At 40.7% G+C, this 15040-nt stretch overlaps 1 non-coding gene across 1 annotated transcript; it reads right to left on the bottom strand.

The window, feature by feature from the left end:
- Positions 1-6432: 6432 nt before the first annotated feature.
- On the bottom strand, positions 6433-6539 carry LOC131252440 (small nucleolar RNA R71). Its single transcript, XR_009174461.1, has one exon. It is a non-coding gene; the product is annotated as a small nucleolar RNA R71 (small nucleolar RNA).
- Positions 6540-15040: the final 8501 nt, after the last annotated feature.

Below are 15040 nucleotides of genomic sequence, written 5' to 3'. Positions count from 1 at the left end.
GGTTACTTGGCGAACTTGACTAGCACAAGCGCACGTTGAGTTGAGCGACATAGAGTGCGCAAACACTCCGCGTGGCCAAACCACTGCCGACAACTCTAATACGGCTCGGGTTCGTCTTATACATCCTACGTGGCGAAAGCAATCTCAACCACGAATATAGGGTCAATTACCAATTTCCTGGACTAAGGCATAGTCCCAAACACCTTACAATACTACAGATACTCATGTGGAATGTGAAATAGTCAAGGAACAACGACTTAAATCATGGTATATACACATCTGAAGAATATTAACTTAACATAAATGTAAGCATATGTAATGCTTGAATTTAAATAACATGGAATGTAACTTGCATAAAGGAAATCATGCACATTAAGGGGAGTATTGAGAATCACTTCTCAACGCCCGCAATAAGTGTAATAAGTTACACTTTAGATCATTCATGCATTTCTACAAACACTTAGCATACATGGAAGAACATACATGACGTATGTTGAAATACATGCATTTAGACAATTCCTTTTACCAAGGAGTTGTCATACATGCATCTAGCATACATACATGACAAATAATCATGGCAAACATAAGTGCATATTTTATACGTATACGGTACTTTATAAATACACATAGAATACACAAATCTCAATATAACACATGCATATCCGGAAAGAAATGTAAATACAACATTTGGCATTCAGAATCTCATCCATAACAAGAATAAATTACTAACTGGCATTGAAAGCCTTGAAAACCATAACCTATACACTTAAAGTCCGCACCTTAAGCGAAGAAAGAACCGCCGAACTGATTTAGACGAGTTGTCTTCGTCAACGGCGATGGAATACCCTAAGACAAAGATAGAAATGAGATACAACAACACCAAAACTAATCTAAGCTCTAACACAGGTTAGGGTTAGGTTAACTTACCCCAAAAGAACTCAGAACCGTTAGAAGAACGATTCAAAGTGAAGGTTCAAAGATGAAGCAGAACAAGGAAGAAACCAAGATGATTCACCAACTTATCTCTCTCACTTTCTCTCTCTTTTCCACTCTCTTTCCAAGCTAGGGTTAGAGAAAAATTCGTATGGAAAAGAGGGCTAGGGTTTAAGGACTATAAATAGGCCTCAACTTGACGAAAATAACCCCAGGGTCAAGGTATACTTAGGTTATAACCAAAGCATGCCTTTCTCGATCCAACGAAGCACTTCTGGTGGGCCTATAATCACGAAAGGTCGGACTTAAGCTCATTGACCATGGATCTAGGTCAGGCTGAGTTTCCATACCGACCGGTTCTTCAGATTAGCCGTGGCGGACCACACTCAATTCAACGGTCACGGGATCTCGATCAGGTCCACAAGCACTAGGATATGCCTGGGCCACCTATCCTGATCAGAGGGTGAAATTGGGTCAGAATCCAACGGTCAGATAGCTTAAAATCGTCGCGCAAGTGACACGACTCAGATTTAATAAAAACTTAATAAATTCCAACCGTTCTCACACTCTTCACTCCGAACTCAATCAAATCGACCCAGAACATCAGATGGACTTGATTTTCGAGGTGATGGCCAAGCCCAACTCGGTGACCGCAATAGCCTAAGATCATCGTTATCGGACTTTCGACGCGCGGTCCAGGTCCGATCCAGATCTTCCAAAAAATCTCCAGAACAACTGGATTTAGCGATGAATCCCAGGTTTCAGAGTAACGTAGCACTAACTAATCTACACGTTTAGAGCCATACAGATACAATTTAAAGTGATTGATGCGAATTTCACAAGCAATCGAGTATAGCGCTAATTACCCCAAAAACAACTACTTAAGGAAAGATTAGCACAAAAATTCCAAGGTCGTTACAGATGATGATATGATTAGGGAGACAGGGGCCATGCTTGATACTATGCCAGTACTTGAAGTTAACCGGTGGAGGCCATAATTTAAAGAATTACCCCAAATTGATGTAGTACCTCCACCATCTAACCTCAAGGCACCGAAGCTTGACCAAAAACCTTTGCCCTCTGATTTAAAATATATTTATTTAGGTCAAGATGAGACATGCCCAGTGGTGATTTCTTCCCACCATTAACAAGAACAAGAAAGTATGCTTATCGCAAATCTCATAGAGCATAAGGGAACCCTTGGATGGTTAGTTGCAGACCTCAAGAGAATTGATCCTTCAATTTGTACTCACTGCATTAATCTAGAAGATAATGCGAAGATCTCCCGAAAATCACAGCGTAGATTAAATCTAAACATGAAGGAAGTGGTTAAGGTCGAGGTTCTTATGCTATTGGATATGGGTATCATATATCCTATATCCGATAGTCAATGGGTGAGTCCAACTTAGGTGGTTCCTGAGAAGTTCGGAATCACCATCATAGCCAATGCTGGCGATGAACTCATGACAACTAGAGTCACACTGGTTGGAGAATGTGCATTGACTATAGGAAGTTGAATACCGTCACGAGGAAGGACCACTTTGCCATTCATTAATCAAATTTTAGAAAGGCTAGCTGGTCATTCCTATTACTGTTTCCTTGATGGATATTTGGGTTACAATCAGATCAAGATAGCCCTTGAAGACTAAGAAAAGACCAAGTTCACATATCCTTTTGGCACCTTTACTTACCGAAGGATGCCATTTGGGCTGTGTAATGACCCTGCTACCTTTCAGTGATGTATGTTGAGTATTTTTCTGATATGGTGATGCAATATTTAGAGGTCTTCATGGACGACTTCTCCATCTTTGGTCCAAATTGGTACTAAATTGGGAGAAGTGTCATTTCATGGTTTGTAAGGGGATTGTCCTTAGACATATCATCTGGTCCAAAGGAATTGAGGTAAATAAGGCTAAGATTGATCTTATCTCTAACTTACCTCGACCCAAGAACATAAGAGACGTGCGATCCTTTTTAGGACATGCTAGATTTTACAAAAGATTCATAAAGGACTTTAGTCACCTCTCTCATCTTTTATGTAATCTACTTCAAAAGGATGTGCCATATGAGTGGACTGAGCAATGCTAGGAAGCTTTTACTAAGCTCAAGGGCATGTTAACCACTGCACCTATCATGCAGCAACCCGACTGGAGCCTTCCTTTTGAACTTATGTGTGAGGCGTCTGACTATGGTCTTGGGGCGATTTTAGGTTAGAGAAAAGAAAAGAAGCCCTACGTTATTCATTATGCAAGTAAAACTTTAAATCCTACCTATGTCAACTACTCTACTATGGAAAATGAACTCTTAGCTGTGGTATTCCTTTTCGACAAATTTAGGTCCTACTTGATCGGATCCAAGATCATCATTTACACAAATCATACGGCGTTCAAGTATTTCCTTTCTAAGAATGATGCTAAGCCCCACCTGATAAGATGGATCCTTCTACTCCAAGAATAAGATTTGAAAATAAAAGATAAAAAGGGAGTAGAGAACGTAGTGGCAGACCATCTATCCCGCCTTGATCTCTTTGATTACCTTGAGACGACACATATAAATGACATGTTCCTTGACGAACAACTATTTAAAGTCTCTCATTCACCTTGGTTTGTAGATATTGCTAATTATCTTGCTATGGGTTTCACACCAACACATTGGACTGCGTGAAATAAGAAGAAATTCTTTAGCTAGGTACACAAATTCTTCTGGGATGATCTATATTTATTTAAATATTGCTCTGACCAAATCTTAAGGAGATGTATGCAAGATAATAAACACCAAAGTGTCATCTCCTTCTGCTATTCTCAGGCCTATGGTGGTCATTTTTTTGCCAAAAAGACCACGGCCAAAATTCTACAGTGCGGCTTTTACTGGCCCACTATGTTCAAGGACACTCATGAGTTTTGTAAAGCTTGTGAGGTCCGTCAGAAATTAAGAGCATTGTCCCATTGAAACATAATGCCCTTGAATCCCATTCTGATCATTGAAGCATTTGATTGTCAGGGCATCGATTTCATGGGACCATTCCCCCATTCTTTTAGAAATTTATATATTTTGCTCGCTATAGACTATGTCACTAAATGAGTCAAAGCGATTCCATGTTGGAACAATGATCACCAAACGGTCATTGTTGAGGGTCAAATATTGCATATTATCCCCAATTTATTACTTGGTTTTATGAACATGACAATGCTTAATGTTCTATTTTAATCATGTTTGTATTAGGAGGTGAATTTAAGATCTTGGATTGAAAAGGATGCTAAAAGCACAGATATAACACTCAAGAATCACTAAAGCCAAAGATGGATCTTATGACACCAAGAATGAAGAAATCACATGCCAAAGATCCAAGAAAACCAAGTGAGGAATGAAGAGAATCGAAGACTTGAAGTGAAGAAAATGAACCCTAAAAATCTACCTGCTTCGACTAGTCTAAGCCCTCCTTCGACCAGTCTAAGGCTCCTGCTCGACTAGTCGAAGACTCCTCTACTCGAACTCTAACAACATGAACTTTTAATTTCACATGATCCTCAACTAGTCGAAGACTTTCCTCGACCAGCTGAAGGTTTTCCTCGACTCGTCTAAGGTTACGCAGATAACACATGGACTACGTAAATTTGAAGCGGTTTCCAGATTTTTCCAACTTGGTGCTAAAGTTAGAGCTGCGGAACTATAAATAGGAGTCCCTAAGATTTTCCTAGGCATCTTCTAAGGTTTAAGGTGTAGAGAAAAAGGGTGGAGAAGCTGCTGCCAAGAGTTTTTTCTCTTCTTCCTTAATTATTTTTATGCTTTTCTTAAGAGATTTTAGTTCAATCGTGTCTATAGTTGGCTAAACCTCTTAGCTAGGGCTAAGAGGTGAAGCTTATAGCATGATTGAGATGTTTTCTTTGCTTTGATTCACGTTTTATTGAACTCTCTTAGATTCTAGTTTGATTATAAGAAATATTTTTTAGTTTTTAATGGTTTGTTGTGACAAATTACAATAAATCTATGATAGCTTTGATCATCTTCTTTTCCTCTTTGAGATTGTGGGATTAGTTAATCCTGTTGTTCTCCATCATCCCTTGGGCATGGTAGGGTGACAAAATTCCTCCCATAATTCTCTTCTATTAATGATTAGATTCATGAGAAGTTCAGAGATTCCATCATCTTTCTCTTTTTCCAATTGGATAGGATACGACTCTAATTTTAATTGGATTTCCTGAATCAAGCAAGGTAGCATCCTGATTGCTACTAGTGGATCCTTGGCACCCTAGTTCCCACCTTTAAATTCACAAGTTTCGATTATAAATTTACAATTACTCTTTCAAATAATTTCAGATTTAGTTTTAGATCTTCTTCTAATTCTAGTTCTAGTTACTTTCAGAAATGTAAGAGTTTAGTCCCTGTGAATTTGACCTTGGTCTTACCGAGATTACTACTACATCGCGACCCTACACTCGGGGTTGTGAACAATTTTTTGGTGCCATTGTCGGGGACTAATGGTTGTGTTTTTGTGAGATTAACTATTTTTGGAATTAGGTTAAGATTAAGGCTTGTTTACTTTCTATTTTTAGGTTAGGGTTTTTCTGAATTATTTTTAGAAACTTACTTTCTATTTCTAGGTTAGAAACTTTCCTAATTTATTTTTAAAAACTAATTTATTTTTCCAATTTGCATGATCTTCATATAGAAACTTCTAATTTGGTAATCTCTTTCTAATTCTCTTCCTTTCTTTTCTAGATTTCATAGTTGACTTACGTTTCTTTAGTTTTAGGAATAGGTTAGATTTTTCTTTTTTTCTGAATTTTTTCTAATCTAGGGGTTTTAGAACTTTCTAATTTTAGAATTTTTTGAAAGGATTTTTCCTGTATTTTTTTTTTAAAAAAACTAACATTGTTTTCTGTTTTGTAGGGTCCTAACATAGAACTCTGATCCGGTAACATTTTTCTAATTTCTTCCCTCTAACTGCTTTTCGTACTTGCTGTAGGAAATAGAAAAGGAGTTTTGGTTGAAAAATAGTTGATAAGTTAGAAAATCCTCAAAATATTTTTGAAATATCATCTGAGAACATGGTTCAAGAACATCGAATTGATGAAGGCCCTGTACATCACACACCGCCTATTAGGACGGTGCGCGATGAGAATGAAGTGCTTCGAGTTCCCCCGGTTTGAACGTTATGAGATTATTTACAACTGGTGAGAACAAGTTCACCTTCCTGCATAATTCTTCCAATCAATATAGGAAACAGAACTTCAAACCTGAAATAATCCAAATACTTCCTAAGTTTCATGGACTTGATTAAGAAAATCCAATATGCACATTAAAGAATTTGAAGAGATTGTTACAACCATACATTTTAATGATGTTCCTTCTGATACAATTAGCCTTAAATTATTTCCATTCTCTCTAAAAGAAAAGGCCAAATCATGGTTTCATTCATTAAGGCCTAGATCCATTGACACATGGGCAAAGATAAGCCAGGAGTTCCTTAAAAAAAATTTCCCAGCTCATAAAACCATTGCTCTTAGATGGGAAATAATGAACTTCTCTTAGAAAAATAATGAGACCTTCATTGAATGTTGGGAACAGTTCAAAGACTTAGTTCTCGCCTGCCCACCCCATGGTTACGAAACATGGCGAACAATTGATCTTTTTTATGATGGACTCAGTCGAAACATGCGCCAATTCGTACAGATGATGTGTAATGGCGAGGACATGGATAAGAAACCAGAAGATGCATAGGATTACTTTGATATTGTGACGTCTCGAAAAAATCAGTATAAGGACCCGAGTACCACCTCAGGCCGAAATTACTAAAGACCGAATTCTGTGGAAATTAATTAAGTACTAAACTAAATTAATCGGTGGATTAGCTTGAACCACTATCTATACAAACTATAAGACCCAAAACCATTAAAATTAGTTACTCAACATTACCTAAAAACCTTGGGGAAATCCAAAAACCCAGTTGCTCTCGGGAGCACATTAAAACTCCATATCTGACCTAGACCGCACGTCGAAAGTCTGATGACCGCGAAACTATAAGGTTATGACCGCCTTATTGGGCTTGACAACCATCACGTGAATCGAACCTAAACAGTATTCAGAAGTGTACAACTTGAGCCTTGAGCCAAGTGTGTGAGAAACGTGAATATCTTTAGAAAATGAACCCAAACTTAAGTGAATTGGACCGTTCGCTTACGGGAAAAATTGAAGACTTTAGACAGTTAGATTCTAACCTAACTACACCCATGGATCAGGAAAATTTCCTTGCACATATCCGTGTACTTGTGGCCCTGATCGAATGACAACGACCGTTGATCTAATACGGGTCCGTCCCAGTTGATCAGCCTATCCAAACGCGCTAAAATCGTATCCTATCCTAGATCCATTGTCAGGGAACTTATTCCATGACGTGGGTAAGAAATGGACCTTCCTAAGGGCCCTGTTTGTCAAAAACAGGCACCCTTTGGCTATAACCTAAGTATACCGTGGCCCTGGGGCCATTTGCATCACTTTTGAGCCTATATAAGGCCCTTAAACCACCCCTTCTATCCCTCATACGAATTTCCTAAAAACCCTAGGAGAGAGAGAGAGAGAGAGAGAGAAGGAGAGAAAAGAGGAAGGAAGAAAGAAGGGTTCTTAGAGATCGTTGTTGGGATCCTTTCCCATAACTCCAAGCACCGATTCACCTCTCTACTACACTACTCAACCTGGTTCGACTGTAATTTGGGTGAGGAATCCTAACCCTAATCTTGGTTAAAAAATCCAAATAGAATAATCGATAAAATAACTAACTTATTTCATCGGATAAGTGTCATCGTTCCGTTTTCGGGAACGTTGTGTTCGAACCAAGTTCGAAACAAGCAATCCGATGAAAGGTGAGGACTATAAACATTTCGGTTATGGTTTTCAAGGCTTTCAATGTCAGTAATGATTTATGTCTGACATGATTGCTGCCATAGGAATTTAGTTATGACATATTCGATAAATTATACATGCATGTGAACTATATTAATATGTAATGCATTCCATGTGTTTGTTGAAATGTTTGAATTAAATTAAAATTTATGATTTGTGCTTGGTATGACTATTAATCGAGAATACATGTTTGTTGTATGTATAACAACTCCTTTGTGAAAGGATTTGCCATAATATATGTTGTAACTAAGTTAGTTCATGTACGTAGTAATATGTAGTCTAAGTGTTTGAAAAAATGTTTGAATGAGAAATTATTTGATGAATTGTATTTAATAAGGGTGTTGAGATAGGATGCTCAACTATCTTATCCATATTTATAGTTTCCTTCGTGCAATCTAAATTGCTACTACGTGATTTACGGATGAAATGCATATGTATAACAATATGTTCAATGTGTTTGATAAAATGCTCAAATGGGATTTATATTTAAAATTATTTGTTAAATGTTGTTATGAATATCAAATGTATCTACATGTTGCATTTGAGTTTGATTGGGACCACAATGTAGTCTAGGCAATCGGTAACGGTTCCCGATTGAGTGGCCAAATTATTCTCGCCACATTGGATACGCTCGATGAATCCGAGCTGTACGATGATTGTCGACAGTGGTTGCGCCATGTGGAATGCTTATGCACTCCATGTCAATTAACTCAGTGTGCACTTGTACCAATCAAACTTATTAAATAACCTGATTGGCCTATTGTGTGTTTACCATGTATGGAAATTACTACTTGAATCTAAGGTACCACTTACCAATATAAAGCCCATTTTAACCATGGTACCACGATCCGCTAAGACTCATGAGCCGGGCATGGTGGTATGGGACACCATGGTCGAGCTGTCAGCCTACGCTAGGGTGACGAGCCTCCTCGTAGTGTCCAGTGAGCAACCTAAACTTGTGAACCGAATATGGTGGTATGACACACTATATTTGAGCAGTCGGCTTACGTTCAGGTGACGAGCCTCCCATAGTGACCTCGAGTATAATCAATTGAACTTGCTTATCCACTACTTTTCATTAGGGGTGATGCCCTATAACTTGCCTATCATATGTGAACAACTAGGATTGATGACCCTAGATGGATCTCCGTTTGGGTTAATGATATAAAGGGAGGTACCTTAACTTCCTGAATCTACTGTATGAATAAGCCAAATCAATGACTTAGCTAACACGACCATGCACCACATTGTATGTGCTTCAGCGAGGAAGTGTACGTTTAGAGAGTTTGCCATGCGCGATCGTTAGATGAAGTCGCTAAGGGAGTGCAGGCGAGGGCATGCATCATTACAACATACCATCCCTGCATTAACAAGAGTACTTAGGACATGATTGTTGTACTTCCTTATCCTTATTGCTTGACTGAGTTGATAACATGTTAACCTTTGCCTTATAGTACCACTGAGTTGATCACTCACTCCCACTCTAGGACAGTATTTTAAAACACCAACCAGATCCTGTTTTAGTTGCAGATGACGATGTCGCTTACGCGACAAAGCCGGATTTCTTAGACGAGGAGGAGTTCTCCTACGTGTAGCTCTCAAGCGGGTCTATGTAGACCTAGAGCTGCGTCACCGAGATTACAAGGTTATGGATTAGTTGGACATTTACACTTTAAGATTTTGTAAATTTTGGAACAATATATGTATATATTCAGCCTGGTATCATACTCATACTCTAGGGATTGAGAAATACTTACATACTTTATATACCTATCTCAGTCTTCCGCTCACTTAATTTAATTATCTCTGGAGTATGATATGTTGATTTAGTATAATCCCTCTCATGTTTAATGCACTAATATGGACAAAATTTAAACATCATTATCTATGTTGCATAAGTGATGCATTGGATCTCGGGAGTTGAGTTTTACTTGGCCCTCAAAATTCAGGGCATTACAAGTTTGTATTAGAGCATGATTTGGATTAAACTGGACCTGGGTTATGGTAACACGATGCACACTGACGCACTTTGACTTAGGAGGGGACGATAAAATGTAGAAATGATCGTATGATCCCAAGTTTCACCGACGGGCAAGATTGACCATTGAAATGTAACCTGTATGTGTCTGAGATGATGTGAAATGAACTCAATTCCTTTTTAGACTGTCAATCGATGAGTTTAAGCTATCAGTCGGTGAATCTCAAACTTAAAACACGCCAAAAGGCGTGAATATGTGCGAAATGGGTCGAAAACATACATCTCACGAGCATAAGAGCCCAAACCAATAAATTTGGTGGGACCTAGGGGGTCCCTCACACCTTTTTGGCACCCTGGGAGGGGGTGGCCACCGCCCCCAGGCGGCGGCACCACTAGTAGTCCAGAGGACCGCAGTGGCACCGCCCGGTAGGTGGCCCATCGCTCGTACCTCCAGCGGGCTCTGGCGGCCCCACGGTTCCGGTGGCCCGCCACCCTCACACACTTGTGTGGGGCCCTGTAACATGTGTGGGCCCCTCTATTTTACCCCCTAGCTCTATTCCAATACCTTTCTAAGCTTCCTAACCCTCCAAACCCCTCCAAAATCACATTTTATCTCTCAAATCTCCCTTCCATACACAAAGCTTCTTCTTCTTCTTCTACATTACACACCCATTCTCCACCATTTTCCTCAAAACCCCTTTATTACAACCCTCCATCTTCCCATTTCCTACCTATTTGAGCACAAAAGCTCTCTTTCGTGCCTCATAGCCCTCTAAATCCACAACCATCTCACCTTTAAAGCTTTCTTCAACTCCATGGCTCTTTTTGAGCTAGTTGCTACTATTTTCTCCCTCTCCACACTCCTTTCCCTTATGGGGAAGAAGAGGGCATCCACGGATGAAGTTGGGTATAGCCGCCCAACCCATTCAAAGAAGAAGATGGGCGCCGAAGCAAGCACGAGCACCGGGAGAGAGAGAAAATCAAAATGGGATCTTGACCTGCGGATCCCCATCGAAAGATCTCTACCGGCGGGCGTCGAACTAGGTAGGTTCCATAACTGTAAAGTTTTATTCGAGGCTCATGTTGATGAAAGACTTTTTGGGTTGTACCCAGTGATGGACATGCTCCTAAAAAATGGATGGGGTCCGACATTTAAGGGAAATACTCATGCGAACGAAAGCACTGCATGAGCCTTCTACACTCATATACAGAACCCACTATTGGAGCCTCTTCCATTTACTATCCCTTTGGGAAGAGAGGAGGCCATAGTTAACGTAGATGTGGTGGCTCGTATCATGGGTATGGAACGTGGACATATACATTGTAGCGAGACAAATCTTACTAGTGAACAAGAGAGAAATCACTGCACACATTTCCTTTACAGCCAGCTTGAGTGGTGGAGGTGAGGAAATAGCCTTGCATCAACCAAAATGATAAATGATTTCCGCCTACTCCACCACATTCACATATAATGTGTATCCCAGGTAGAGTAATCGCACGGAATGCACTCAACTTATGGTGGATTTCTTATATAGAGCTGGTCAAGGAGACAAACTATGCCTGCCTACATTCATTTTGTCTCAGATTGTGGGTACTGTACGATCTACACGGGGAGATGCCTCACGTCCCTTCGATTGATTTATTTATAAGATCACCCGAAATTTCAGCTTTCGGTTCCATATGGAGAACCATGCCCCGATTCATATAATCAGTGACACTACACTCAACAATATGGGCATCGGCCCCAAGCAGCGACAAGCAAAGCTTGATGAGTCTGAGGATGAGATAAAGGAAGAAAGTGAAGAGGATGATGGGAGTGAAGATAAAGAAGGTAGTAAAGAGGAAAGCGGTGAGGAAGAAGGAAGTGATGAAGAAGAGGTGTCCCGAGACTCTGATGAAGGACCTCCTCTTGCTACACATAAAGACCCCCGTGATCGGGCTGCCTTGGAAGCCCGCATGGCTCAGATTGAAGAGAATCATGCCGCCTTGAGTTAGGAAATCAAGGAGACCCAGGCTGAATTGAAGCAAAATCTTGAAGAAAATTAGGCTTACCTGAAGGAGAAATGTAAGAAGATGTCTCACACCCTAAAGGCCCTCCTGTGCTATATGCAGGATAAGGGTGTGCCTCCACCTTCGCCAGAGTTAGAAGAATAGACATATGTTGCAGTTGTCTTTTGGTTTGCTTTGTTTCTTGCTTTCTATGTAATAGCCTTGGTAGGCTTAGTTATATGTTGGATTAGTCGGTGTAAAACTTCTACTAGATTAGCTCATATACATCTTCTATCATGATTCATGTAATACTACACATCATGTATTATGATAATTTTTGGTTAAATGAAATACATGAAGCTCTTTTGAATTGGAATGTGTAGAATGTTTGGGAAATTGAGTAATGTTATTCTAAATCTTACACGTGTTGCACCCTATGTTGTATATAGGGAATGCCTCCGAAAACCACTCGGAATATGACACATCTTGTACATGGCAGATCGATTGACATGTCACCTCCCCTAAGTGATAGCCATATGGACCCCAACTTGGGCCCGAATAGTGACACCATATCGGATTCATAGCCGGGCACTGGCCCCACCATTGGGCCAACATAGAATGCACCACCGATTCTATGACAGAACCGTGCATCTACATTGATGACGCATGTACCTCAGTCGCTCCTCATCCCGATAGGTTGGAGTAGATGATGTTTTTGATGCAACAGCAGCAACCATTTTTTGCCACCATTACAGGGGCCATTGCCCAGAATATGAATATGGTCTCACCTACACCACCTGTGTAGCCTGCTGGGAATATGAATACCAGTGGTCTTTTTTTGAGCACTTTAGTGTTTCCATCCTCCCACTTTTACAGGTACGCACAGACCCGAGGAGGCTGAATACTGGTTAGATCGTATATCCAAGATGTTGAAACCATGACCTGTACTAAGGCAGAGCAGGTAGAGATGGTTACATATATGTTTGAGAAGGAAGCCAGTCTATGGTGGGACAACATCCTATGAACCGTTCCCGATGGATACATGTGGACATGGGACGTATTTGAGACCTGCTTCTATAGGAAGTACTTCCCCCTCACTTACCGTAATGAAAAGGAGGGTGAGTTTCTTTACCTCTAATAGGGAGCAATGACCATGTCAGAGTACCAAAAAAGGTTTATGAAGCTAGTCATATATGCTCCTTTGATCCTAACAGACGAGCAGATGAAGATGCGGTAATTTTCTAAGGGTATGTGGCCTGATATCTGCATAAAGATGTGTTGCGCTAGCATTCCCAACTATACTGAGCTAGTGAATATGTCCCTGCGAGCTGAGCAGGATGGAGACAGACTATCCCATACACGTATGCCCATGGGCCCGAGGCCTCGATCTGATTTGTTGAACCGACCATTCCTTGGTAAGAGGCCACGTGTCGATTCGCCTCTCAGGCTTACGACTCCACCGACCTAGCTGAGGCGATCAGATTTGTGGTGTACCTACTGTAAGAGGATGGGCCATACAGACACTTAATGTTTTACTAAGATGAGAGACAACAGCTTTATACCACCTCAAAAGATCAACTGTTAGTTACCACAAGCTATATCAGCTCCACCTCTATGATCGACACTGCCAGCACAACCATTCTACTGACCACTTGTACCTCAAAGTAGGCCACCTCAACAACCTATGTTAGCACAACTGAATCATTCACAACAAACATGTGTACATGCGCTTGCAGCTGAAGCATCCGAGTCAGCAACCGTAATACCATTAGCTTTTGAAGTCACTGCCCACATCAAAGGTACACCCGTATTTCTGTTGGTGGATACCTGGTCCACCATTTCAATAATATCATGCACAGCAGTCAAGCAACTAGTGTTGGAAACTACTCCTATGATTGGGGTGAGACTCCTTACCGCCATAGGGACCTTCTCAGACTCTACCAAGATTTGTAAGGATTGCTCGATAGACTTAGGAAGCAGAACAGTGCTCATTTACCTGATTGTTGCACCACTATGTCATCATGATGTCATCCTCGGTATGGACTGGCTCACCAAGATGAAGGCGGAGATCAACTGTGATACTAGATTAGTGACAGCCCATGGACCTGAGGGTGCGACCCTTACTTTCCCGGTTCAGGTCAGTTGGCCCTACCACATAAGTTGTTACACTTCTATATTGGAAAATGTTTATGGTCCGATACTTGGGGACACCCCTGTAGTCCAAGATTTCACGGACATGTTCAGGTCGATACCTGGACTACCTCCTTGGTGCAGGACTGACTTTACTATCGACCTTATGCTTGGTGCGATGCCCATTTCCTTACCAACATACCATATGCCTCCATATGAAATGGAGGAATTGAGGAGACAGATAGATGATTTGTTAGAATCAAGTTTCATACAGCCTAACGTACTCCTTGGGGAGCACCTGTATTGTTTGTAAAGAAGAAGGACGGATCACTACTATTGTATATTGATTATCGCAAGCTGAATCTTGTCATAGTCAAGAATAAGTATCCTCTGCCCAGGATAGATGACCTGTTTGACCAGTTAAAAGGTGACATTATTTCTCAAAAATCGACCTACAGTCTGGTTATCATCAGTTGCGTGTCAGGGATGAAGAGGTGCAGTAAACAGCTTTCAGAACTAGTTTTGGGCACTACGAATTCCTTGTGATGTCATTTGGGCTTACAAATGCAACGGTCGTGTTCATAGACCTCATGAACCAGGTGTTTCGACCATATCTATATCAATTCGTCATCTTGTTTATAGATGACATCTTGATATACTCCAAGAGTCGAAAGGATCACAAAGAACACCTGCGAGCAGTCTTCAATACTCTCAGGAAGAATCAATTGTTTGCACAATACCGGAAGTGAGACTTATGGAAGGAAGAAGTTAAGTTCCTGAGACATGTGGTGTTTAAGGAAGGCATTACCATGGACCTTGCTAAGGTGACCACAATAAAGGACTGGGAACAACCTAGTTCAGTAACAAAAGTGAGGAGTTTCCTCAGACTGGCTGGCTACTATCGGCGATTCATTAAAGACTTTTCCAAGATAGCCCAACCGTTATCGCAACTCACTCGAAAAGATCCTAAGTTCACCCGGAATGAGAAAGCAGAAGCAGCCTTTCAGGAATTAAAGGACAAGCTGACATCCATACTCGTGCTAGAATTGCCAGAGCAAGGGGTCAGATACACTATAGACACCAATGCATCTCATGTTAGTTTGAGTTGTA

The sequence above is a fragment of the Magnolia sinica genome, chromosome 7 (genome assembly GCF_029962835.1).
Source record: "Magnolia sinica isolate HGM2019 chromosome 7, MsV1, whole genome shotgun sequence".
Classification (NCBI taxonomy): Eukaryota; Viridiplantae; Streptophyta; class Magnoliopsida; order Magnoliales; family Magnoliaceae; genus Magnolia; species Magnolia sinica.
The sequence above is the reverse complement of the archived record's forward strand: the minus strand, read 5'-3'. Positions and strand labels throughout refer to the sequence as shown.